We start from the raw sequence: 26,421 nt of genomic DNA, 5'->3' as shown, positions 1-26,421 counted from the left end.
AAGTGTCTTCTTTCATGTATTTAAGGGACCTGATCTGTTTCTACACGCTCCAGCCTCTTTACTTCATGCTTGGGGTGCCAGGGCTTAATTTGGTTAACATGACCAAATTGTTCTGTTACCATTTCACCTTCAGTTTTCAAAATGTTATAAACCACTGAGATACCTTATCTATAATTTGAAATGGCCCCTGCCAGGCAGCCAGAAATTTAGAATGTTTCTGTTTACTTTGTCCAAAATGAAATTTATACACCTGATCCCCTACACTATACTCTTTCACAGATGTCTTTTTATCATAATATGATTTTGCACTGTCAAACGCTCTTTCTAAATTCTGCTGCACAAAAGCAAATGCATGTTGTAAATGCTTCCTCAGTTCTTCCATGTATTCATGAACTGTAGATGCGCTTACAAGTGTCTGCTCATGTGTCCTGTACAGCAGGTGTTGCGGCAACACCATTTTCCTACCTATCAATTCTTCATGAGGGCTAATACCTGTTGCTTTGGCAGGAGTTGATCTGATTTGCATCAAAACCAGAGGTAAACGTAAATCCCAGCTGGAACCTGCCTCTGCTACAAACTTCTTTAATATATCCACAACAGACCTATTACAGCGTTCAATTTCACCAGAAGAGGCGGGTCTATATGCAATATGTAGTTTTTTTTCACTCCCAGTATTTGCCATACCTTACTCATCAAAGCGCTTGTGAAATACTTTCCTCTGTCTGATTCTATTCTTTGTAGTAACCCAAATCTTGAAAATATATGATTTACCAGTAATGTAGCTGCTGTTTGCACACTACAATCTGGTGCAGGAATACACTTTATCCATTTTGACATTAAACAGACCACACTCAAAATATACCGGTTCCCCCTGCTCAACCTCTTTACTGGCCCTACATAGTCTATTTGCAAATCTGAACATGGAAGAGTTAAGCCTCTTTCATTAATGGGGCTCTATGCATTGGTGAAGCAGGTTTAAATTGGGCACATACTAGGCATCCCCTAGTATATAATTCCACATCTTGGGACATATGTGGCCAGTAAGCATAATCTTTCAGTATCTCCAATGTTTTGGTGAACCTCTGTACAGTTATTGCATCATGTGCATGGTGTAGCATTAGCCCTCTGAATGAAAGGGGTACCACCCACTGTATTTGTCCTGTTATGGACTCTCTAATCATGAGTTCATCCTGTAGTCTAATCCATTTCTTATTCTTTAATAGCACCCTCAACTCTTCTCTTCCCTCACAATCATTTTCTGTTAAAGTGTTTTGTTCAGGGTCCATCAAATGATTATAATAGATTCCCAAAATTGGTTCATCTTTTTTTGCCTTAATCAGATCTTGATCTGGTGTATCATAACTCCACTGTACCACTGGTTGTTCTACCTCTTTTGGGGCTTTAGAGCGTGTAACTGCATCAATTTGTATTTCACCAAGTAAATGTTCAATAGGTAGTAACTCTCCCATCACAGGCCCAATTTCAGCTAAATGATCTGCCTTATCATTTCCCTCCTTATCCTCTCCTGGAGTTTTTAAATGTCCACACATTTTTCTCCAGTATATTGTCAAATCATTCTCTGACACCAATTTGTCTATGGCTTGTATCATTTTTCCATGTTTAAGGGGCTTTTTATTGTATGTAATCATGCCTCTTGCTTTCCAGCCAGGAAAATATTCCACAAAGCTATTTCGTGCATTATCAGAATCAGTCACCAGGACAATTTCACTTAATGTATTATCAACTGCAGTAGTACTTGCTTTATAAATGGCTGCCAATTCCGCTACTTGACTGCACCTATCCCCAATTCTCATCCCTGTACTGGGAATGCCTAAACATTTCAACCAGACATTTCCTATTCCTGACACCAATTGTGTATTACTGTCATTTTCAATGTGAAAAGCAGAACCGTCAACATATACAGTTGGCAAATCCTTGCATGTCTTTTCATCAAAAGATTTGTGTGGTGATTGTCCAAACTCCTGTAAACTAGATTCCACTTCTAATTCGTTTGATACATGTTCAGCTGCACAGTCATGTAAATCTGCCAAACCTTGAGCAACTGGGCTCTTTTTATTTTGGCCATACCTCACTTCTACAGGAAAACCTTGCAATGCCAGTGTCCATGAAGTTATTCTAGACTGTGCTAGGTTGCCTGACCTAATCCTTTTACTCTCTAAAAACTGCAAAGTTTGATGATTTGTCTCAATAATTACCTTTTCTCCCTGAACAATGGAGTGGAAATACTGTAGCGCCCACACAGTGGTCAAAAGGGCCTTTTCACATTCACTGAATTTAATTTCAACTTGGGAAAATGCCTTAGTTGCATAAGCAATGGTTTTGTGATTCAAATCATGTTTTTGTGATAACACTGCTGACATACAATGTTCAGAGAAACCTATTTCTATTAAGAAATCCCTATCCTTTATGGGGTATGCTAAACATGGTGCTTTTACAAGACATTCCTTTAATTTAACCACTGCCTCAGATTACTCTTTTTCCCATTTCCAGGGTATATTCAGCTTTAGCAGTTTAGTCAATGGTTGAGTAATTTCAGCATAATTTTCAATAAACGTTCTGTTATACCCCGTCATTCCTAATAAACTTTTCAAACCTTTCACACTTGTAGGGTCTTTTAGTTTTTGTATGACCTCTACTTTCTTCTTTTGTGGGTTTAGTCCATGTTCAGTCACTTCATGACCTAGAAAATTCACTTTTTTCTTGCACCATTGTGCCTTTTGTAAAGATACTTTGGCGCCTGCTTTTTGCAATTGGCCAAGAACATGTCTTATTTCATCAAAATGGCTTTTCAAGCTTTCATTTTTTATCAGGACATCATCCACATAAACTATGGTTCCTCTTTCCGCTGCATCTGGCATGGCCTTTCTCAAAAATATTCCAAATTCACTTCCACTATTGACATACCCGAATGGAACTCTAACCCATGCGTATTGGGTCTTATCAAATGAAAATGAAAATAAATTCTGAATCTCCTCTGCCAATGGCACTCACCAATATCCATAGGTGAGATCTAACGTAGTAATCCCTTTTGAGCCATGCACCTGAGCAAGGCCATGATCAATGAATGGCAGTGGCCATCTGGATACTGGCACTCTTTTATTTAATTCCCTCAAATCTGCACATAGCCGCCATTGACCAATTGGCTTTAACACACCTAAAATAGGTGTGTTGGATGTGCTATGAATAGGCCTGATATTTCCCTGAGACTTCGAATTTTTAATTATCTCTGCCAATGACTCTAAACATGCCAGTGGTAATCGATATTGGAGCACGAATACTGGGCTTCTACTACACCCTTCTGGTAACGTGGCCACATGTAAATTAGTTAGGCCGCAATCATGAGCATCTTTAGCAAAGACATCTTTAAACTCCATAAATATTTTTCTCAATTCATTTCTATCCTCATCGCTGTCGCATTCATCTTCTGATAAAATCTGCTCCTCTACCATTTTTGAAAATTCTAGGAAATCTTCCAGTGGAGGAATCTCTGTGCTTTCTTCTAACTGTGTGGCTGTGTCTCTCTGTAATGCTGCCACTTTTAAATAATTTGGTATATCAGCTTCCACTTCAATGGGCTGATTTTCTGTTTAATTTTCATTTTAGTCAAATGTTATATAATCCTTTTGATGACAGCACACTGTCTTATTTGAATCATAAGGGTAGACAGATTGAATTTTAAAGATTCCTTTGGGCTGAGAATCCAGGTACTCTGGCAACACATCCCCTGCATCTACATACCTTTCAGGGATATTTCCAATTAGCATGTTATTGAAATCTGCAGTATTATGTGATCTTTGTATCGCCATTCCTAACGAAGAATTTTCCTCTAAATGAATATCTTGACATCCTTTATTATTCACTAAAATGTTTACAGGCCCTTCACCAACAACCTATCAATGGAATATATTCATAATCCAGGCCTTGCTGTTTTATGGATTCATTTAAGCACACAAATGCATCAGAATCCTTCATCTGCTGTCAATTTTTGCACTTGACTGTTATTGCAAACTGCTTGGTGAATGCAGGGATAATAGTATCCTTCCTCAGCTGTAATTCAATTGCATATGGGGCCAGTTGTGCTCAATGATAAGCCCTTCTTTTGTCTTCAAATTCAGGTGCCGCCCCACCTAGGCGTGACCATATTTTTTGATTAAGGAGATCTAACACCATACACATTCTGTGCATGTTGTCATTGCCCATGTAAAAGTCATTTTGTGTCCCACTCACTATCCACACGTTATGGTGAATTGTTTTCTGTCTGTCCAATACTAATCTTCAGCATACATTTGCCCGCAATTCGATTTTCAAAGTCTGGACTGTCCAAACCAGAGACATATTGGTTTTTAATTCCAAATTATGGGATCTCCTCCCTCTCCATTATTTTTTGCAGTAATTTCTCATTATTTTAGAATAGTCATTTATACCAATGTGAACGCATGGTTGCTCACCTTCCATGTTTATTTCAGCAAGAGTAGTAATTTGTTTTTCTGTGTCTGTTTTAGGAGTAGTATTCTGTTTGCATGTCTTCTCTTTTAAATAAAAACGTAATGTGTGCTCATCTATTTCAGTTCGTCATTTTTCCCTAGGATCTAAATATATTTGTACAGATTGTTTCTCATTTTCACTTTGCATTTTATCTTGACACATCAAGATAACAGTGATGCTAGGTATACAGCCATTCTGGAGATATACCTCTACTGCATCATTCGTTTTGGCAACGGTGTGACATTCATTTATATTTCTGTTTTGTGATTTTAGTTTCTTAGGTCTCAATGGTTTTTTGGTTAAGGACCACAGTACTCCATTCACCCGATCTATAAGAGGAGACAATCTTTTCAGGCAATCTGTCCCCATCAGAAATGGAATTTCACAAATAGATGTGATCAATACCTCCTGTTTCATTCTGTGTTTTCCTATCTTTATGTAAACCTCGGTAACACCTATATTAGGCACCTCCTCCCCGTTAAAGTTATGCACAGGACCTTCATTTTGCCTCACTGTGATCTGATTCTGTGGAGATCTCCCCTCATTAATACTTTTTACCAATTATTTGGACATAATTGTGGCCTGTGCGCCAGTGTCAATCATTGCAAATGTATTGCATTTATCTTCTACAGAGATGGGAGCATAAAACCTGTCTTCAACTTCCTCTAACACACATAAGAAGTGCAAATTCTTACTGATTTCAAGACTCAACTTTCTCAGGCCTTTTTCACTTTTGGCTAAACACATTGGTAAATGGAAAGATACTTCATTCATTTCCACATGTTCAGAGGTTTTTTGGAGTGTGGTCACTGTTCGCCCATCCATCCAGGTATCATCAGAGGTCACATTACAATCCTCCGACTGAACATGTGTAACAACATCACTTGGTAATTTGTCATTGTCTAACTCTGTGCATTTGTAATCATTTAGTATGGTACCAGTCCTTTTAACTTCTTCAAAAATATGTGGCTCAAAGAATTCTTCAGGTGATTGAACTGTACCCTCCTTTTGAGCATTTATTTTTTTCTGCCTGTGTTTGGTTATTGTTCTGATTGCCCAGGGAAGGAGTTATAGCATCCTCACTTACTACCTGTTCACTGGTATTCCCCATACATGAGTCATTTTTCTTAAATTTGTCTCTTTGTTCTTTTGGAATTTCAGGTTTTCCTGTTTCATTGGTACAAATCTCCAATATTTGATTTAGCTCTAGGTTAAACCAAACTTCTTTTTTAGATGTATTTGCAATTTCTGTCACATGTTCATTTACCGGTATCTTTATCCTTGATACTTTAGACATCTCAGAGTCATTATGCAACATCATATTAGAGTAATCTGTTTTCTTAGCATTGCAGGTATCATTAACACTTAGTCACTTATCAGAAACCCACCAGTCGTTGCTATGGCCTTCTGTCCCCTCCTTTGATGACTGTTTTTGTGCTGTACAGAGCTTTCCTATTTGTTCAGCCAACATTTTCACTTGGGCCTAGAGACACTGGAATCTTTCCATTTCTCTAGAATCCTCTCTCTGTGGCCTAGATCGATATTGGTTGTTTTCCCCCTGATTGGATCTATTCTGATACCTCTCAGGAGAATGATTTCTATTGGGATTGCTTCTGAACTCTTGATTCATATCTGGAGGGGAGCAAGTTGTACCCATCCTTTGGTTGTAGTCCCCTGGTGGTGGTGAATCATTGTATTGACGTGGAGCATAATTCATATTCTGCCTCATGTCTTGTCTCTCATGTTGTGGGTACTGACCCCTATGTTGATTCCCATTATCAGTAAATCGATCTACATATCGGGGTCTATCCTGATTACCATATATCATGGTGTTGGGATAAAATCTGCTCTGTGTCCCCAATGTCTGGTAGGGACCATTATTTCTTTGATCCTGACTTTGTCTCTGGTTATTATTCATACGGGACATATCAGGCCGGTATCCCACCCGGGGCCTATCTCCTAAGTACGTAGGGCTGATGTAGCTCTCCCTATTGCTAGGATCATGTGATTGAAACATTGGTGCAGGAAGTGATGACCTTTTGTTGATTACCCCTTGGTTCAGTTGTCAAATTATTTTTACCTGGACTCTGAGCAGACTCAAGGGACATTTTGGCTGTCCTGATTTCCATCACTGTTGCTGAGGGCTCTTTAGATTTTGGTCTACTGTCTTTCATTTTATCACTTTCTCTACCCTGACAATAAAGTACCTCATATAGTTTTGTGCTTTGGTGTACAATCCATTCAAGTGACTTGTCACGGTCAAATTCATGGACCAACTGTGATGTGATAGCTTTCTGTAGCCCATCGAAGTAGGCAGATTTAAACTCATTGGAATTGGGATCAAAAGATACATCAAAGCGAGAAAAAGCCCTTTTTAAGTCTTGTAAAAACTAGCGATGGAATGTATTAGGCCCAGCAGTGATTGTGTAAGCAACTTTCTTTGCCTCCTGCATTGACTGGAAAGGAGAAAAATGACGCCTAATCTCATTTTCAAACTCTGCCCATGTCATATTCTGCTGTTCATTTAATCCCCTTATGATACTGGCTGTGGGAGCATCTAGAGTTAAATGAAAATACTGCCTGTATTGTTCCTTAGGTATCTGGAGGGCTTTAAATATGTCATGCACCGCTTCTAAGTGATCCTCTATGCAGCATTCCCCTCCTTTTTTAAATGGTTTGATCAGAGCTTTGATGGATTTCATCATCTTTATGGGGCTACTCGTTGCAATGCACGGAATTGCGCTACTTGGTGATTCAACCCTGGTTTCAGGTGTATGGGATTGGTGGCGGCCCCCAATGGGTATATCAAATCCCCCAAGGGCGCTGCAACCTAGTTCAGTCACCGGCCCAATCACTGGGGCACTATTTTTTGCAAATAGTTGTTTTCATCACTCATTTTATTAATTATCTCCTGCATATCGAACATTTACATTTGGCATTCATTGAATTCTTTGTTTCTCTTGTCTCTTTCTTGAAACATTTTAACCATTTCCTGTTCCGCATTTTGGAGATCACTTTCTTTTTCATAATGTTCTTTTTGTAAAATCTGCATTTCCGAAACAACCTCATCTTTGTCTTGTCTAATATGGTCTACCAATGCTTTTAAATGTACCAATTCTTGCTCACTGTCCTCAAACTGTTTCTTGCTTTTGGACAATTGAATATCATGTCTTTTTGATATCCTTCTAATTCTGCTCTTAACATTTCCGCCTTTTTACTTGCCCCATCTAGGTCGGCTTTTAACCTGTTGATCAGCTTAGTATAATTTTCTTGCAATCGCAGGGACCTATTCAAAATAAACCAGGTCTTGGCGCATAGCCGTATCAGACAATCTTTCTTTGCATGTTTATCAGCTGCATTTAATAATCTCAGAAGGCAGACCTGAATTATGCTGCCTTCTGTAAAAATGCTGTCTAGTGGTTCTTTCTGCACTTCGCCATAAATGTGATCATGCCATTCTGTGGCATTATTTGATGACCATGTCCCATGTGCACATAACTTTGCCTCCAGCTATTGCACTAGTTCTGAGAATGTGGCTTCTATTTGAGACATTCTGAAATTCATTTTTAGTGACACACTTCTATTATGAAATGGATTCCCTTTAATGTACAGATGGTAGTGTGAGACACACTTGCCATGCCCAGTAGGTGCTCTATGATCACTTTCCCGGCCTGCAATGCACCATAAATATGTAGGATATTTGTGTAGATATGGGGTCTGGTGGTAATTTAGTGATGACTACTCCTTGCATTTAGATAGGGTTTGGCCTTATTTCCTTTCAGTGACCATACCTTATTACATTATATGGGATAATGTATTTGTATACACAATTGTTGGTAATTTAGAGGTGAGCATAATTTTCCTGTTTTATTTATGGCTCCAACATACACAAAACTTTCCTTATTCTTATAATGTTCTTGTGATCTATAGAGAGCCTTGGACCTATATACATAGACACCACAATTTCACACAAAGAGTATTATCAATAACCTGTGGTGTCTTTATTTATTTACATTTTTAAAGCGATCGCACAGCCCGCGGGCATCAAGGCGCTGTTATAGGAATTGTTTTTGGCTTTGTTGCGTAATTGATTTTTTTTGTCTTAGTTGTGTATTTATAACGCGCTTAAACACCCAGAGGTTTTTAAGCGCGGACCCGGGGTTCGAACCTGTGTTGCTTCGTGTCGTCTTGCTTCCAAGGCGCGCACGTTGCCGCTGAGCTATCCTCCCGGGACAATCACTGACTTATATACTTATATACCTATATTATATGTCATCACTGACTTATATACATTAGTGAACTATGCTTCCATAGGCATCATTACTGGTTCATGGACCCTCAGTAATCTATATTTTGTATTAGATTTCACCCAAACACCATGCACTGGGTGAGCACACGCATACAACTATTTATCACTGCTAAGTCTATCTATTCCATCTGCATGGGAAACATGACACATGTATTACCTAAAAATCTTCCCCATTTCATAAGGTATTATTCCAAATGCACCAAGAAAAGACAAAAACAAAAACACGCTACACGATCTGTGTATATATCATTTGTATTATAACAGTTGCATTTCAAAGTAAACATCTTACCATTTGTATTACCGCATTGTCTGTAAAAAAAGAAGAGAAAAAAATACAGCGACAGAACAAAATTCACTTTGTAACATTATAACATGGCAATTAAATGCAGGGGATTCGCTTTGGCTACTCTGCCTGCATGATATTTATAGAAGGTCATTCGTACTACAGCACACAGTAACCTCAATTCACTTTTGATATTTACCAATTGTCTGTAGTTCTCTCTCACACACGACCTCACTCCGCTCGCCTCCGAAGAATGGACCCAGGATTGCCTTTGTAATCTTGAAGGTTTGAAGTGTACAGCTAGAACATGGAATACTCAATACAGTGCTAAGTGAGACTGGGCACGTCTGTCTCACAGCCCAGTCTCAGATCCTCCGTCTCGGCAACTCAGCAAAAGCGATCTGAACATTTTCTGTCAGACTTTCCCCCAGCAGAACTCTGTTGCTTACGCAGCGTATCTGCAGATATACTTCCCTCCAATCATATTAGCAGAAAGTGTATTAGGTCCTATGTCACAAACAATGGGAGCTTCAAATTATAATAACTGTTTCTTTTTGATTTCCTGCTGCCTTCCTGCCTTTCGCATTCAGCACAGCCAGAGAAAATAAGAGAGACAAATGCACGTTTAAAAGCGAATTTCAAAACATGTACTTCCACCTCATGTTTCACATAGAGATTACATTATAATGTTAATGAGTTAGCACTAGTGATTAGTACTTGTTAATTAAGTCAGTCAGTTAGATACATAATGTAGTCCCCTGTGTATGAGGCATTTCAATGAAGAGAAAAGAAAGAAAAAAAAATAATGCACATTTACCCTCTGTAGCTTTATATTGGGCTTTCTGGCTGCATTATGAATTCCATATCTTGCATGTTTCCAGCCATATATTCACCTGTTATATTGGCAACATAAAATGACTATATGTGTGTGCCACATTATTGCTGGTAATAGAATACGATCACATTCAGTGAAGCGCTATACTTCAAAGCGCTACACTTCACAGCACTATAAATTATACTACATAGCGACAATTCCATGATACGATGGTGTAATCTCACTGTTTATTTATAGCTAAAGGAAGTGATTCTGCAAGCCAGGACAACACCCTCTGGATGTCAGAAAGCTGGACTTGTTCGCCCATGGGTAAAGGAGAAGCTGCAGCAAATTCGATTGTCCCTTTGTTGTCTATCTTAGGCCAGCTCGGATCTTCCAATTCGGGATCGCCATCGATCTCTACGTCCACCACGCGTAGGCTCTCCTTGTAGAAACCAAGTTCAATACCAGGAGCTTGGCGAGCCAGAAATGATTTAGACACATCAAAACCAATGTGTGAGCCTAGCACTAATCGCATAGGGTTCATAAGAGCACTCCAACTCCAACCAGTACCATTAGATAGAAATATGGCTCTGCTTAATAGAACCGCAGTTCTGCATATATTACATTCGGTAGTGGCCTTGAGAGTGATTGCAATTGAAGACATTAAAAGTGTCGACCAAGTCAAAAATATACCGGAATTTAAGACAAATATCTGCTTTCCACTCTAGTCCAATCTTAGAATATATACTGCAAGATAATGTTGAGCTTTTCCAAATGGGCTACTCATGTAAGGTGGTGTGGTTACCTGAGACTAAATCAAGAGTGAGTTTACTGTCTAATCCCTGAGTTGATGTTGCGACAGGCTGTGTTAAAGCTTCGTTGCAGGGAAGCATAATTCAGGCATTTACAAAGATACCTAGTCAATCAAGAGATACTCAAAGGAACCTGCTCTCCACGAGCATATTATTTCAAAATAAAGGAATAGCTGATAAGACAGAAACAAACAAAAATTAAAATTTGGGCTACTGGCAATGGCTTCCAGTAACAGTCAAACAGCATTTTAAGACAATACGCCAGTGATGTTAGCCTCATGTATTCATGGAATACACATGGCTTTACACACATCTTTGAAGAGGTTGGTCTAGCATCTCAAATCGATCTATTTACGTTGGTGGCCTTGCAGGAAACATGGCTCATTGAGCCTAGTCACTTCGCTGGTCGTAGAACGGTGCAACAAGTGGCCTCTAAGGGCCCAAACGGGCAGCCAATGGGTGGTCTATTGATGTCTGTAAAGTTCCCATGGGTAGCAACTACACTTAAGGAATCCTCGAGTTGTGCCCAAGGAGCAAAAACGAGTCATTTGAATCATGTTATAGTCTGCATTAACATTTATGATCCCCCAAACTTAAAACGTACGGAGGAAAATATTAGTTGTTGCTTTGCTATCATAATATATGCATAAATATCCCCTATGGATGGTTAGCAACTTCAATGCTACTATAGGCACATCATATCGAGGACAACACGATAACATTAAGCATACTTTGCAACCAGTGCTTAACAATATTTCAAATCGCTGAGGCAGACCATGGGCCAAAATCATTGATGAATTTGGGTTAACTAGATTGAATGGGAGTTGTCCTAGCGATGCAAAGCTAGCCTTCACATGCTCAGATGGGTGGAAAACATCAACAATTGACTATGTATTCACTAACAATAGTGGCCTTTTCAGTACCATTGACATGGGTATAGTCTTTCGCCATGAGAGTTACCACTTCCCTTTATGTGTATTATTGATTTCCAACATCACAAAGCATCTACCAACTATCTATGACAAAAATTGTCAGATTACCTTGAATGAAGCGAACAATCGGATAAAGTGGCATGACAAAAATCTTTCCTTAGTAAATCAACAAGTTGTGAAGACTGTTCCAAGTTTTATTATGCAATGTGTAGATAGTACCAATGAGGCTAATATTGCTGAGCTATTATGATGATCACTATCAATACTACAAATGGTGCAATAAGGTCCTATACTTTGGCCTTGGAGCGATCAAACAAGGTTCTGGGCAAGAGACAAAGATATATCAGCAGATAAGAATTGTTTCGAAAGTCAATTGCCACAGTGATAACCCTTGCAACACTATATAGCAATACAGGGGTGATGTACAACATACGTTCTGGTTTGGAAAATCATAAGCAACTACACAAGCTAGAACGGTGGAAAACAATTCTAAATCTTGCCACACAACAAAATAATACTTCTATATGGGAAGTAATGCAGAGGGAAAAAACAAAAAGAGAACTGAACATCAATTGCATATCTGAGGGTCAATGGATCGAGCATATAAAGTCTACTTTGGGATCAAGTGTAGAAAGCAATCTTCCCTTTCCAATGCCAAATGTTAAATGGTGTTGTGAAATCAGTGTATTGGATATTGTAACAATCATTGAAAAACTCAACAAGTCACAAGCAGCTGGCCCTGATGGGGTGTGCAATGCATTATTAAAACTTTACCCTGATCTATGGGCCCATGCACTGTATATACTTTTCATAGAAATAGGACATTGTGGTCAGATTCCTACAACAAGGCACATGAGTCATCTGTTGGCCATGTATAAAAAAGGGCCATGGGACAACCCTGCAAATTATCAAACATTAGCAATGTTGGACATTTCGTCAAAATTTGCTTGGGTTATGTTGGTTAAATTAAATCATTGGATCAAAGCTAAGAACATCCTGCCGCCAAACCAGATAGGATTTAGGCCCAAGGCAAACACGATGCATAATTTATTGATTCTGACTTCGGCTAGCGAATACTCCTGGAAAGAAGCTAAGGTTTAATGTATATTGCACCTTCATTGCAGTGTTTGATACTGCAGTCAAAAATACGTTTTGAAGGAAACTTAGTGAAGGGGATATTACGCCAAGACTGTTGAAAATGTTGATTTGGCTCTACGCTGAAACCAAAGTTTGCATTTGCCTAGATGGCAGGGGTAAACTTTCAGTACCAATAGATACGTGTAGAAGGGTTAAGCAGGGATGGATTGTGGCAGAAACCCTGTTCAACCAATACTTGGCTGACATGTATATGAATTTTTCAAAATTGGCAATCAGTCCTGTAAAGGTTGGCACAGCAAAGATAAGCAGGCTGACGTATGCATATACCTGCTTCTGTTAGACCTCACTGCCAGTGGTCTATAAAACCTGTTAAATGCATTAATGGAGTATGCAAACTTAAATGGACTTAAAGTAAATACCCAAAAAAGCAACGCTATGGTTTTCAGTGTAAATAAAGCCCCAAAACACTATAGTTGGCAAATTGAGAACACAGAACTGGAACAAGTGAAAGTTTACACCCATCTTGGCGAAGTGATTGATAACAAGTTGAAGTCGGATTCGCATTGGAACACCACCAAAGCAAAATGTATGAATCAGTCAAGGCAATAAGTTCATTTATAGGGAAGAACGTTGGTATCTCCATGCAAGCAATTTTGACATACTACTCTGCCAAGTTTCAGCCACTATTGTTATATGGCTGTGAGATTTGGGGGCATAATTACTGGAATGTCCTCAAAAATATGATGCTTGGGTAATTAGGAAGTTATTCAGAATGCCAACGAACTTCACTATTGAATATAGTTACTTGGAATTTGAACTGAAAGGAGTTGTCATTGAATGCCTCCGAAAAATTGTTATGTGGTATGATGTTTTTGGATAATGATGCAATCATTGTTACATACATGCAAGCCTATATAAAAACCGATAAGTACCTTAATAGTGGAACAATAGGAAAAATCATCAAACAGCATAAGAAATGGCCAGTAGGCTATGTGAGATCTTCTGGTAGTACACTTCACAAAAAGTTCAAAGTCTTTTTAAAACAGAAAATGTAGGTATATAGCCAAGAGTCACACTTGGTTGAACTTGTGAGTAAGAGATTCAGTGTGAGTTATTGTGAGTATTGGCAGACACAGACTTCTAAGCCCCTCTACATAACGGCATATCCAAACTCTAATATATTCAGAAAATATCTTTTAATGAAATTTTACTTCAGTGATACCCTTGAAGTAGTAGTAGTAAGGCTACAGAGATCTTGTATTGATAGATTGTGTTGCCTAAGTGGGTGCAATGTGGAGGAGACACTAGAACACTTGTTTGTGCATTGTGAAAGTCTGATAAAGATTTGCACATCCTTTTTAAAAGAATATGATAATACAGTTGAAACTAATGACACATCATTGATATGGTGGTGTTTTTTACGAAAGCACATTCTATGAATTTTATGTATTTTATGGTGAAATTTTATTTGAAAATAAGGATGATTTCTAAAGGTTTACTAAAAATTTACTCTTTTAGATTGACGTTTTAGAGAGTTTCCTATTATTTGAATGTATGGCCAAGGTCGACAATTATGAGCACTGAGTAATCAAACTGTATGGAAATATGTTGTTCAGTACATCTGATTTTAAATTAGAATGTAGTAGTGTATGTGTAATTTGTAAGCTTTGTACGTTTTGTGTTGTATATACAAAACCGTTGGCTAAAGAGTATATCACTAATACATGAAATTAAAATATCTAAAAATGTGCCTACTCCCCTTCATGATGCATTCAACTATAACTTCTAAAAGTATTCTCACCTGGTAACACACGTTATTGCTCACCACAAGAACCGTATGGTTACAAACAATAATGATACAAAGCAAAGCTCGTAATGTAAGAACGCCACATTTAGCGTGCACATCAAAGTGATGATGTCATTATGTCAGGACGATGTCATAGCACCCAGCAGCGAACAGTGCCGTATGAGTCTTCAAGAAAAAATATAACTAAAACAACTAACACTGGTAAACACTAACGTTGGTGACTGCCAGGTGAACATCCTTTTAAGAGCTATACTTGGAGGTAAGGGGATGGATTTTGTGCAAAAGCAAAAGCATTTTAAAAAAAAATAATTAATATTTGTGTTTATATTTTATTTATTTGTAGCGCGCACCAGGCCCATGGGCATGGGCCAGTAATAGTACTGGCATTGTAAACTGAATCTTTGTAAAGCAGAATATGTTGTGGATATCACCTTTGAACGTGCAACTGAACATTCGATAGGCATTCTAGCCATGACACCAACACATCTGCCCTCAGCTTGCTCCAGAGCACCCATGGGCCCTCTCTTATAAACTGACACTGCACTCAGTAATTAATGCACTCCACCTTCTCTATCTTGAGCAATGTTTGGGCACTCAATTCACTGTGAATTGGACACTAGAGGCAGCCAAGTGCAAACCTACGCTGTTGTCCATGGGTTTTATAGGATATACCCCCTGACACTGCAATGAGCTATGTTGCTAGACACCCAACCCTAATCAATTACTGAAGGTTTAGCCTCTGACCAAGTGAAGCTTGTGAACACCCCTTGAACCAACTTGGTGACTTAGGCCACTACTCCCCCTTCATAGTAAAATCCAAAGCTCACTAAGGGTTATGCTCTTTTTAGTACTGAGGTTTTCCACATCATGAAGGGTCACCCTGATGTCTAGTGATCATGGAAAGTACAGCTGTCAACACCCTGGAGTTGCATGTTTTGGGGATTCCTTCCTATAGTATCAGAAGGGAGCACTTGTCATTCAGGAATAAACAGCCTGGGCACATTATTGTGTGGCCCTTTATCAAAAATCCCACCTGCTCCTTTGGCTTCTCGTCTTCCCTCAGAGCAGGACCCTCTAAAACCAACATTCAACATGTTTTACCCACATAGGTCATTATACCTTTCACTCTCTCTTCACCCTCCTAGGCTATCTGATTTCACAGGGTATAGATCCGCTGCCTGCATGGAAACATGCCACATTACAGGCATAGAAATGAAAGTGGCAACTGGGATTGATGCCACTGTCACAATGGAGAAACAATTAGATTAACCCTCTGGATGCCAGGTTGCCAGGCTGCCATCTTCCAGTAGCAAAAAATGATACAATATAAATGACAGGGACAGGTTGGCCCCAGCCCTAATTTAAACAGGGTTTTAGACATGCTGCCCTTTCAGCCTTATTATGCAATGGAAAACAATGGAATACTTGTATTCTTTCAGTTACACTTAATTCCGAGTTGCACCATTTTGGATCTTATTCCTTCAGCAGAAATTCCTCTGGTGGAAGTACTCACAGAGAAATTAGTCTCAGAACAATAATGGCATTTGCTCTGGACGTATTATTGCCAGAGCACGTTACACCAACAAAATGTTGCCAATTCTACTTGACTACTAGTTGAAAATCTGCCAAAAGAGGCTGAATATACTCCAAATGTTGTGGCCTTAACCTCCACCTGAAAAGTGGAGGTAAATGAGTCCAGGTTTGAAAATGAACACAAGATCAAGGCAACAGATTCCCAAAGAGGAATTTAAGTCACACACCTTCCCCAAAAGCACCTACCAAGACCATGTGTGCATTTTAAAGGTATCCCCAAGAGAAAAATAAACTGTGTTCGGCTGACTGAGGCCTCAAAATGCAGAAATAATGTCCTGGGATTTGAAAACACAATTTTTGACTTACAGACTGAAAGGCCAGCATGGACATTTCAACACTGCCAAATACACCAACAGTGTTGTCAGAAACAGGAAGATTAAAATTTAGTGTGCCAGGTTTGGGAACAACATTGCTGAAAAGAAATGAGGCCTACCTTTCATTACATTATGAAAAGGAAAAGGCACTTTTCACACAAAGAAACCTGCAATGGAAAAATAGAAATGAACACATTCTAAAGCATGGAAAAAATGAAAACAATTGCATCTGGGATTTACAGGAATTGTTTACAAGTGAAACTCCAGTGCCTGTGGCACTTTAATCCAAAGTATAATTTAAAGTTGGACATTGAGTACATGATGCAAGAATTTAAAGCATACCAATGTGGAATTGCAACATTCAAAAATACCAGTTTTCTGTGCATGAAGAAACGCTGTGCTAGCATAAAATGACATTGTCTCATGAGATTCGAAAGTCCAGGCACTCCACACCCACCCCTCACTCCCTTCTAAGATGGCCACCCACTTTTGATGCTGCCTGTAAAGCTCTGCATGGTCCCCACTCCATTGGCTACCTTTGTCTAAATTAGCTAATTGGTAGGACCGGGAGGGGGGAGCTGGCCCACTGGACAAAGGCCTTCTAAGGCCCCTGTCTGCCCCTTGTCCGCTATCAGGATGCTACATGAACCTACTACCTCAACCTGACCCTCCCTAGGGCTGCCAGCTCACTCAGCAATGAAACTGGACTACCAAGATTTTATTACTTCCCTTTCGATGGGATAGTTCCCTCCTTCTGTTTACCCTTTCTTCTCCCGTCATATTCCTTCACTCTCCTCTCTGCCTGTTCCAACTGTTATTCTCTCTAATGCTCTCATTCCAGGACTCACCTCTAACTCTTACCTCATTTCTTTTACCTATGGTGCATTAGCATTTACCTTTTAAAGTCACATTTGGGTGTGTTTTTGGGAAGTCAAATGTCGGTGAGTTTTTGAAAGTCAAATTTGGGTGTGTTTTTAGGAAGCCAAATGCAGCTGTGTTTTGGGAAGTCAAATTTGGATGTGTTTTTGGGAAGTCAAATTTGGGTGTGTTTTTTAAAGTCAAATTTGGGAGTGTTGTTCAGCTAACTTTGGCCCTAAATTGTAACCTGCTAGCCCAGTGACTGTTCCATACCGCTGTATTTGCATATTTCTCCTACTGCCTCCTCCCTTTACCTGCACATGGCATTATCTGTTTCTCGTATCTACTCCAACTGTTCTCTATCAACTATCCTTCCCTCCTCACTAAGTCTGGTAAGAAGACATTTTAAAAGGATATCCTGGCCTCCAACCCAGTTCTACCATTGCTGATACCTATTCCAGCGCATTTGCCAGACAAACCCTCACTGACATCCTATTTGTTGTTCCTTTGCCAGATCTTTGGACCCCTCATATGATCTCTGTGCTCTGTCCTGTCTCCTACTCTCCCATTAATGGTGGCACCGGCTTGGAAGTCCTCATGGATTCCTTTGACTCCTCCAGAGTCATGATTAATGTCTACCTTAATGGCACTTTCATGGTGCAAGGCCCTCATGCCAATATCCTCTACTTTGATTGGTGGTTCCCTAGCCTCATCAACGTTCTCTCATCACCAGCTGTCCCCTACACTCCTTTCCTTGGCTACCTTGCCCTCTTTTCCTTCCTCCTCTGCCCTACCTCAAGCTCCCTCCACACCGCTGCAGGGTGTATCCCTGATTTGTAGCCCTCCCCGGATGGTCTTTAAGGCTGGCAACCTTCTTTATCTCGCCACTGTCAACTCTCACTCTGCTGTCAAACACTCTGCCTACATCTGCCACCTCGTTGAAGAACTTGACCTTGATGCCCTCTGTCTTACCGAGACAAGTTTCATGGCCAGCTCTGTCATCAGTTTTGACACTCTTCTCCCTGATGGCTACAAGATACTCTCAGCCCCAAATCCACCCGGCTCATAGGGGGTGTAGCCCTGATCTTCCACGAGTGGATTCCTGCCTCTATCATCCCCACTCAGACTTACTCCTCTTTTGAATGCCTTGTCTGAAGGCTCTCTCTCTCTCCTAGTCACACTCTTACTGTTGTTACTCTCTACCGGCCCTCTGGTCAAATCACCTCTTTTCTCTCTGAGTGCGCAGACCTCTCCTCCTCCCTCCTGACCTCAACCACTCAACTCCTCCTTCTTGGTGACCTCAGACTCTATCTTGATTCTCCCTGTTCTTTATCTGTGCTCTTTTGTGACCTCTGAGATTCACACTCCCTCTCTATCCTCCCTTCTGGCCCGATTCACTCTGCCGGTCACACACTTGATGTCCTGATCTCCTCTGTCCTCTCCCTCTCTATTCCCCTCATCACTACTCTCTCATGGAGTGATCACTGCCTCCTCTCCTCTCATCTTTCCATCTCCTCCCCTCAAGCCAAGCCTACCCCAAGACTGCCACCCACCTTCTCAGACATCCAGCCCATGAAGCGTGTGTGAGTCGAGGCTTTCGCTGCCACCTTTTCCCCACATCCCCCTTGAGCTGACTCATACCCAGACACAGTCCATTCCTTCTCTACTCCTCTATTTCTGCTACTCTTGATGCTCTTGCCCCAGTCATGAGGATCATCTTGAAGTCCAAAGCCAAGTGCAATTCTTGGTATGACTCTGACCAAGCTACACTTAAACATAAGTGTAGGGCGGCTGAGGAAATAGAGGGCTTCTTGTTCATCCTCTGACAAACTATCCTGCCGCCTGCTCCAATGCCAATACCGACTCTCTGTCCGCACCAAGAAGAGAGTCCACATTCAATCTCCTGTCTCTGCGGCTTCTAACAACTTGGCCGAACTCTTTAAAATCTGTAAGGAGCTTGCCAACCCTGCTGCAGTCTCCACCCCTATTCTCGCCACCCAGGCTCTTTGCAAAGCCCTTACATTGCACTTTATCTAAAAAACTCAGAACATCTTGTCCACCCTCTCCTCACCTCCCCATCCTCGCCCCTCTCCTTCTCTGCCTGCTGACCCTCCATCAGATACCCCTCACCCTCTTTCTCCTCCTTTCCTCTTTTCTCCCCTGATGAGGTACAAGACAAGTCTGATCTATGAAAGCCTCGTCAAAACAGGTCCATCCCTGTTCCTGTAAAACCATTAAGGACCACATTGATACCCTTGCTCTGTCCCTGCCTATTTCTGCAACCTCTCCTTTTCCTCTGGATTTTTCCCCTCCCCTCTGAAAGACTCCCTTGTGCATCCTCTCCTTAAGAAATCCACAGCTGATCCTTCTTGTCTGACTAACTGCCACCCAATTTCCATTTCTCCCTTTCTGGTTAAACTCCTCGAAAACTTGGCCATCTCTCAGCTTAACCTTCCTTCTGATTCTGTTGGTTCTCTCCATGATCACCAATCTGGCTTCAGAGCTGCCAGAAGCACGGAAACTGCTCTCCTGAACATCTGTGAAGATCTGCTCTCCAACCTTGACTCTAACATTCCCTCTGTCCTCATCCTATTTGATCTCTCCTCTGCTTTCGACACGGTCAACCATACCACCCTGCTCAACCGTCTCTGTGACAACCTGGGTATCACCGATCAGGCTCTGGCCTAGCTGACCTTGTTCCTCTCTGATTGACCCTCCCAGGTACAACTTGTGTCCTTCCTATCTTCTATCTCCCTTTCTACTTGTGGTGCCCCCCAGGGGTCTAACGTCTCACCTTGGCTTTTAAAACAATACCTGGCAACTCTCACCTATTGCATTTCTATTTTCTGCTCTAATTTCCAGTGCTATGCTGATGACACCCAACTCATTTTCAGGATTCCTTCAGCCACCTCCTCTCCTTCCCTCATCTCTGATTGCCTAATCGCCATTCAAATTTGGTGTGCCACCAACAATCTTTGGCTAAATGCCAACACGACTGAGATCCTCCTCATTGGTACACCTTCTTCGTCCTTTCCCCTCACTCTCTGGCCGGCCTCTCTTTGCCCTCCTTCTCCGCATACATCTCTGACATCTCTAAAAAGTCAAACTTCTCAGAGGTTTCTGCCTTCCCTCAGAAGCTCACTGTTTCTCAAGCTATGGTTCTCTCTAGGTTGGAATACTGTACTAGCCTCTTTCTAAATCTACCTGCCTCCACTCTCCGCCCGTTACAACTAATCCAGAACAGGACTGCGAGATTGGTCCTTGGCCTCAAGCCCTAGGTTCGTATCTCACCAGCTCTGAAATCCATTCATTGGCTCCCAGTGGATGCAAGGATTACATTCAAACCCTCTGCATTATCGACAAGGCTTTCTGGGGCCTGGGTTCAAAATACCTTTAACTATCCCTCCGTAAATACCTTCCCTCTCGAGCTCTTCACACCTCTACTTCTAACTCCCTCAGGGTCAGTCATTTTTCAAGGAAATGAACTGGGGGTAGATCACTGTCTTCAGGTGGGGCCTCCCTGACACATTGAAACTTGAGGAGAACCATCTCTGGTACCGGAAGCACCTCAAGACCTTCCTCTTTGCTTCTACCTTTGCCCCTCTTCTCCCCTGCTGATCTGTTTCTCTCTTGGCACTGTGCACCTGGCCACCCCCTGTCCTTCAGGCACAGTTACCTGCTTAACCTGCCACCCTCCAGTACTGCCTCTGGACCACCCCTTGCACTGGGTTCTGTATCTGAATGCATACAGTCCCCCATCCCCTTCTCTTCTGCACTTACCCGATATACCCTATCTGCTTAACCATGCACATGCCACTTGCTGGCTGCACTTCCATTCCACCTTTATTTATTTATTTATTTATTTATTTATTTATTTATTTATTTAACTTATTTATTTATTCTGCTCTCTTCTCTGTTCCGCACTTTTCCACCTCTCCCCCTTCCATGCACTTTTGCTCCTTTTCCCTTTCCCATGCACTTGTGCATTCTCAATGTCACTGGGCCTAGTTAGATTGTTGTTTTTGCTCTCCCCTCTTCCCCTCCCTTTTGCTGGTTGAACTCTGAACCACTTGTGTATGAGCACAATATAAATAAAATAGCATTTTATTTCAACAAAGGAATAAGATGGGCAAATCACATGCGAAAATATAAAATATTATGCATATCAGTCGATTGCCATAGGTTACATGGAGGATCATACTTTGTCCATTATCTCGGGAACCATACATTGCTCAAGAATGCTCTATGTATCATTAAAAAGCTGTTGAAAAGACCCTTCTAATTAGACTCTTCTCCTTGGGAACAAAAATTATTAGATGAAATGGGATGATCGCTTCTCAAAAAATGTCAAGAAGCAGAGATGCTGAGCGATAGCAGCTTAGTGAATTATTTAACTGTATGCAAAATATTTTCACACTGACCTTTAACATGTTTGAGTAATTCAAGAAACACTTTCATTCAACCCTCAAACTCGTGCCAATATGAGACTCATTTCATTAAGTCAGGCATGATCAGACAAATCCAAAAATATATGTCATGCTTATTTGTAAATTAAATCTTTTTGCCATGTTGCAGTTCTTCACTGCAAATCTGGAACTATAAAAATGCTATCCCAGATGGGTGGATTTGTACATTTAGAGGGATGATACCTAGTAACTAAAGGAACCAATCATTGCAATGGGGGAGGACAATAGATTTCCAATCCAAATCTCTAACCCACAAGCTGGTGGTACCTAATTGTTTCCATAAATTGGAGAGTGGTTAAAGATGGATAACGTGACACACAATGGGAATCAAGAAGAGCTGTCTGAGATAATATGAGTGGGACTATTGGAGAACCAATGTTGCCTAGGAGATGGAAAACCAAGGATAGCCAGAACCCGGGACCCATACTAGAAAAGGCATATCAAAGGGGATCAATGCTGGAGGTTTCCATTATTGAAACTGGAGAGGCCATCTGACGAGTTTCCCTTTGGGATGATAAAGGCTTGATGTCCTTTCCCTGAACACACAAACCAAGAGAGATTCTATGTAAGTAAACCTATCTAACCAAACAAAATCTTCTGGGGATCCATTTGATTTAATACCTTCTATTATTGATTGGGTGGTAAGACAAAGTAGATCCCTAGTTTTTTCTTACCAAATATTTATTGAATGACACCTCCTATAACCAACAGATGTGGGTTGATTTTGTTGAAATTCAAAATCAACAACATTGCTTCCAGTGTAGATAAAAACATAGAAATTGGGACTCCTATTTCTTTTGGCCAACCCAAAAATTCCCTAAGGTGTGGTGTACCCAAAAACAAAATTCCTAACTGTTCACCATTTCTCAGGCCCTGCCCCAAAGCAAAAGGGTGCTGAATGTAAATGAATATCTGTGTTTTTGTGCTTGGCAGACATGTGTCTTGCCAAAATTAAATAAAGTGAAGTCCCTAATTGAAAGGCATACTCTCTACCGAGAGTGGGAAAGTGACTCCTGATAGAAGGGAGATTCGTCATGGCATAGTGGTGGAGGGAAAATGGTTCTATATTACAGGTATGCAGAGAAACAGAGGGAGGGTGAGGCGAGCACTCTTGTTCCCAGTGTTGAATACCTGCTGCATTTCAAGTTGCTCTTCTCCTCCAAGAGCTTTCATGTCTCTAACAATCTTTAGGGAGGCTGCCTTTTCAGGTGTTACAGATTTGTCTCTATTGGCCTCAAGGAATTCTGGTAGCTGTAGTCTGTTTTAGGTAACCAGGAACCAACTCTCCTCCAAAAGCACACATTTGTTCTTGGTGGGGGAAGGGGGAAAACCAATGATGTGACTCTCCTGGGTAGGACATGGGGACCCTGGTGCCGCTGCCTCTAACCACTGCCTCTAAAGCCCAGGGCTTCTGAACCAATATGTAGAGAAACAGAGGGAGGGTGAGGCGCGCACTCTAGTTCCCAGTGTTGAATACCTGCTGCATTTCAAGTTTCTGTTCTCCTCCAAGTGCTCCCTGATGATTGTTTGTGACGAGAAAGTGCTTGGAGGAGAAGAACTAAAGTGCAACTGAATTGCAGCACTTGGGATTTAACCCTGTTAATACTTGCAATTGAACTGTGCAAAGGGGTAGATCAGTAGAAGCACTCCCTGGTATTCTAAAATTAGAGATTGATTTATTCAATAATGTGTAGAAGTATACATATTTTTTTGAGGTGCGGGGGAGGAAACGTGAACCTGGCACAGGATCACAATAACGATATAAGTAGAAACAAAAGACGAGGATCCAAAATTAGGAACCCTCCCGTCCCCTGCACTCTATCATAAGTCCATCAATTGATGGTTCAGCAATTTTAAATGCATTTGTTGTAGTTAATTAATAATATTCTGATCAAGTTAGTAGTAAGACTGAACACTCAGTGATTTTGTAAAAAAACCCAAAAACAGGGGGAGGTTTTTAATTAATGTCACAGTAAATTCACCATACAGATTTGAAGTGAAAAAGCCAAAATGACTGTCTACAAAAAAACATGAAAACAGTAAACAATGATAGTCCATTTATACAATTCGTGGCTGACGCGTTTCGGGATATTCATCCCTTCTTCTTGAGCCTATTGGGTTTGGACTGCAAAACCTAAACAGACATGAAAAACAACATTTAAACAAACATAATATACGCATGTAAAGTGCTAAACATAGTGGTCCTTATTGAACCCACATCGAATTCACATATATAGGTATATCCTAACTGGTGTAGTTCAAATGTAACTATCTGAGGTATTCATAAACGTTACTCCCCAATAAGGGGTACCCACTGTGGCCAGTGCACCAGGAACAAATCCATGTTCTATATCAGGAAATAATCAAAGGAATAGAGGTAATTACCCATCTGTGAAAAACATCTCCAAGGAGTGTGTGCCAAACAAGTAGAGTTGCGGCATACCTTAAGTATAGTGGAGGTGAGGCGTAAGAAAACCCTCAAAGTTTGGTGAACTCGTGTTTCTCAGTTCTACCCGCCAGGCGGTGGAGAAAACCCTTGTCTCAGGCGTGCAAGATGCCTATACAAGAGACATAAATAAAGCGGTTCTAAGAGTTTGGATATTCATTACACATGTAATTGGTCAAAAACAATTATTATATTTAAAGTTTGTTCACAGAAAACGCTAACAACAAAGAAATAAAGGGACAACAGTCCCTTATGAATAGAGATGAGCAGAAATGAATTAGGTCCATAAATGCATAACGGGCGTGAAAAAACAATGGAAGCATATGTAGAGCTCTCGCTTACCTTACAATCTGCAAGTTAAAACGGGAGTTACACGTGCGGATGCACTGCTTGCCCGGAAATATTCATATGTCCCAAAATATCCTCGGGAACCAAAATCTAAAGTGCTCGGCTGTAAACATGAAAGAAGCAAACAATTCAGAATGCTCCCCAGTGGAAAGAGGGGATCTAATGGATCGTAGTTTGAAATAGGTAAGGCGCCATTGATATCCTGTTGTATTTACCTCTGCCAAGTAGTTTCAATGAAGCTATACGATCGCGTGTGAAAGCAGAAGCCGCTTCTGTTGCTCAATGTAACTAAAATACGAGCGCCTCCCGATCGGGGGGATAAGATGCTCGTGTGGACTGTGGAGGGTCTCAGCGTCTCCCTGGCAACGATCTACACAGACACCAGCCCATCCAGAACCGAGTGTGTGTGTGGGGAAGAAAAAAAAAGGACTAAGTAAAATCTTCATGTGCACCATAGCTGAAATGCTGGTGTTAAAATGAGCGCCATTGTGGAACGTGTATTGCACAACGGAAAAGAGCATGCTGTTGGATTACAACAAGCAATAATCCACATTGTAAGATTGGACAGTCGGGATGAGTCTCATAGAGAATTCTAATTATGTTAGTTGTCAAAGGACCCCAGATAAATTATTTTACGTATAATCTAGGTTAAATGAATATACGTGCTGAGTACTATGGCCACAGTGGGAAACCTCCCAAGTGGGAGCTCTAGTGTATGTTAAATAAACCTAAATACAGGACATGTTATATGTTATAAAAACTAAAAAGTGCACTGCTGTAACCATGGAAACGCCCCCAATGGAGCAGCATGAATACCAACTCCCTATCAATGCGTTAAAAGGCAGAAGCAACGCATTCTAGGACATAAGAAATTAAACAGTGGGCCGGTCGACATGTCCCAGACTCATATGGTTTTAACAGTTATTCCACTGTGGAAGACAGAAATCACACTCAATAAGTACATTAGAGTGGATTCCATTATAGTTAAATTCAGTCAAAACCATTAAAGAAACAGAAAGGAATTTCGAAAGAGTGTGAACAAGGTAAACTGTCTTTACTCACGCACAGTATAGACCAGAGAGGACAGTGAAAGAAGATATCTTAAAACGCTACAGTGTGTTAGCACCATTGTTCTATAGGAGAGCATGGAGCAAGGTCAAGTTCAGATAAAACACCTCAGGGAAAATTCCTCATTGAGCCCTTGTGGGTTAAGTGTGTCTAGCTGGTGTATCCAAAACTTCTCCCTGCGGGAGAGGATGGATTGGTAGTCCCCACCCCTATGTGGCTTCTTGACGACCTCCAGAACTTGAAACTTGATCTGGGCAACCGTGTGATGATGTTCCAAAAAATGTCTTGCCAATGGGGATTTTCTGTTTTTGCACCTAATGTTGGATTTATGTTCGGTTATCCTCTCCTTAACCGCTCTTGTGGTCTGGCCCACATACAGTTTGCCACAAGGGCATTTGATTGTATAGATAACTCCTGTCGACATACAGGTCGCGAAGTCTCTGAATTTGAATTTCTTGCCCGTAAGGGGATGTGATATGCTTTCACCCTTAATCACGTTGTTACAATGGGAACACCCCAAGCATGGGAATGTGCCTTTTTTCCTTGTTTGTAGAAGCATTTGTCTATCTTTGGGAGGTTTTTCCGCTCTCACAAGTTTATCCCTCAGGTTCTGGCCTCTTTTAAAGGCCATCATTGGGTATTTGGGGAATAGCTTTTCCAGTAGTGGATCATTATGTAGAATGCTCCAATGTTTCTTAATGGCTCTACCGACTTGAAAGCTTTGACGGGAGTATTTGGAGATGTAAAGTAGTGGAGTATCCTTG

This window comes from Ambystoma mexicanum, chromosome 14 (assembly GCF_040938575.1).
Source record: "Ambystoma mexicanum isolate Mex_15411 chromosome 14, UKY_AmexF1_1, whole genome shotgun sequence".
Classification (NCBI taxonomy): domain Eukaryota; kingdom Metazoa; phylum Chordata; class Amphibia; order Caudata; family Ambystomatidae; genus Ambystoma; species Ambystoma mexicanum.
This window is presented reverse-complemented; position numbering follows the sequence as displayed.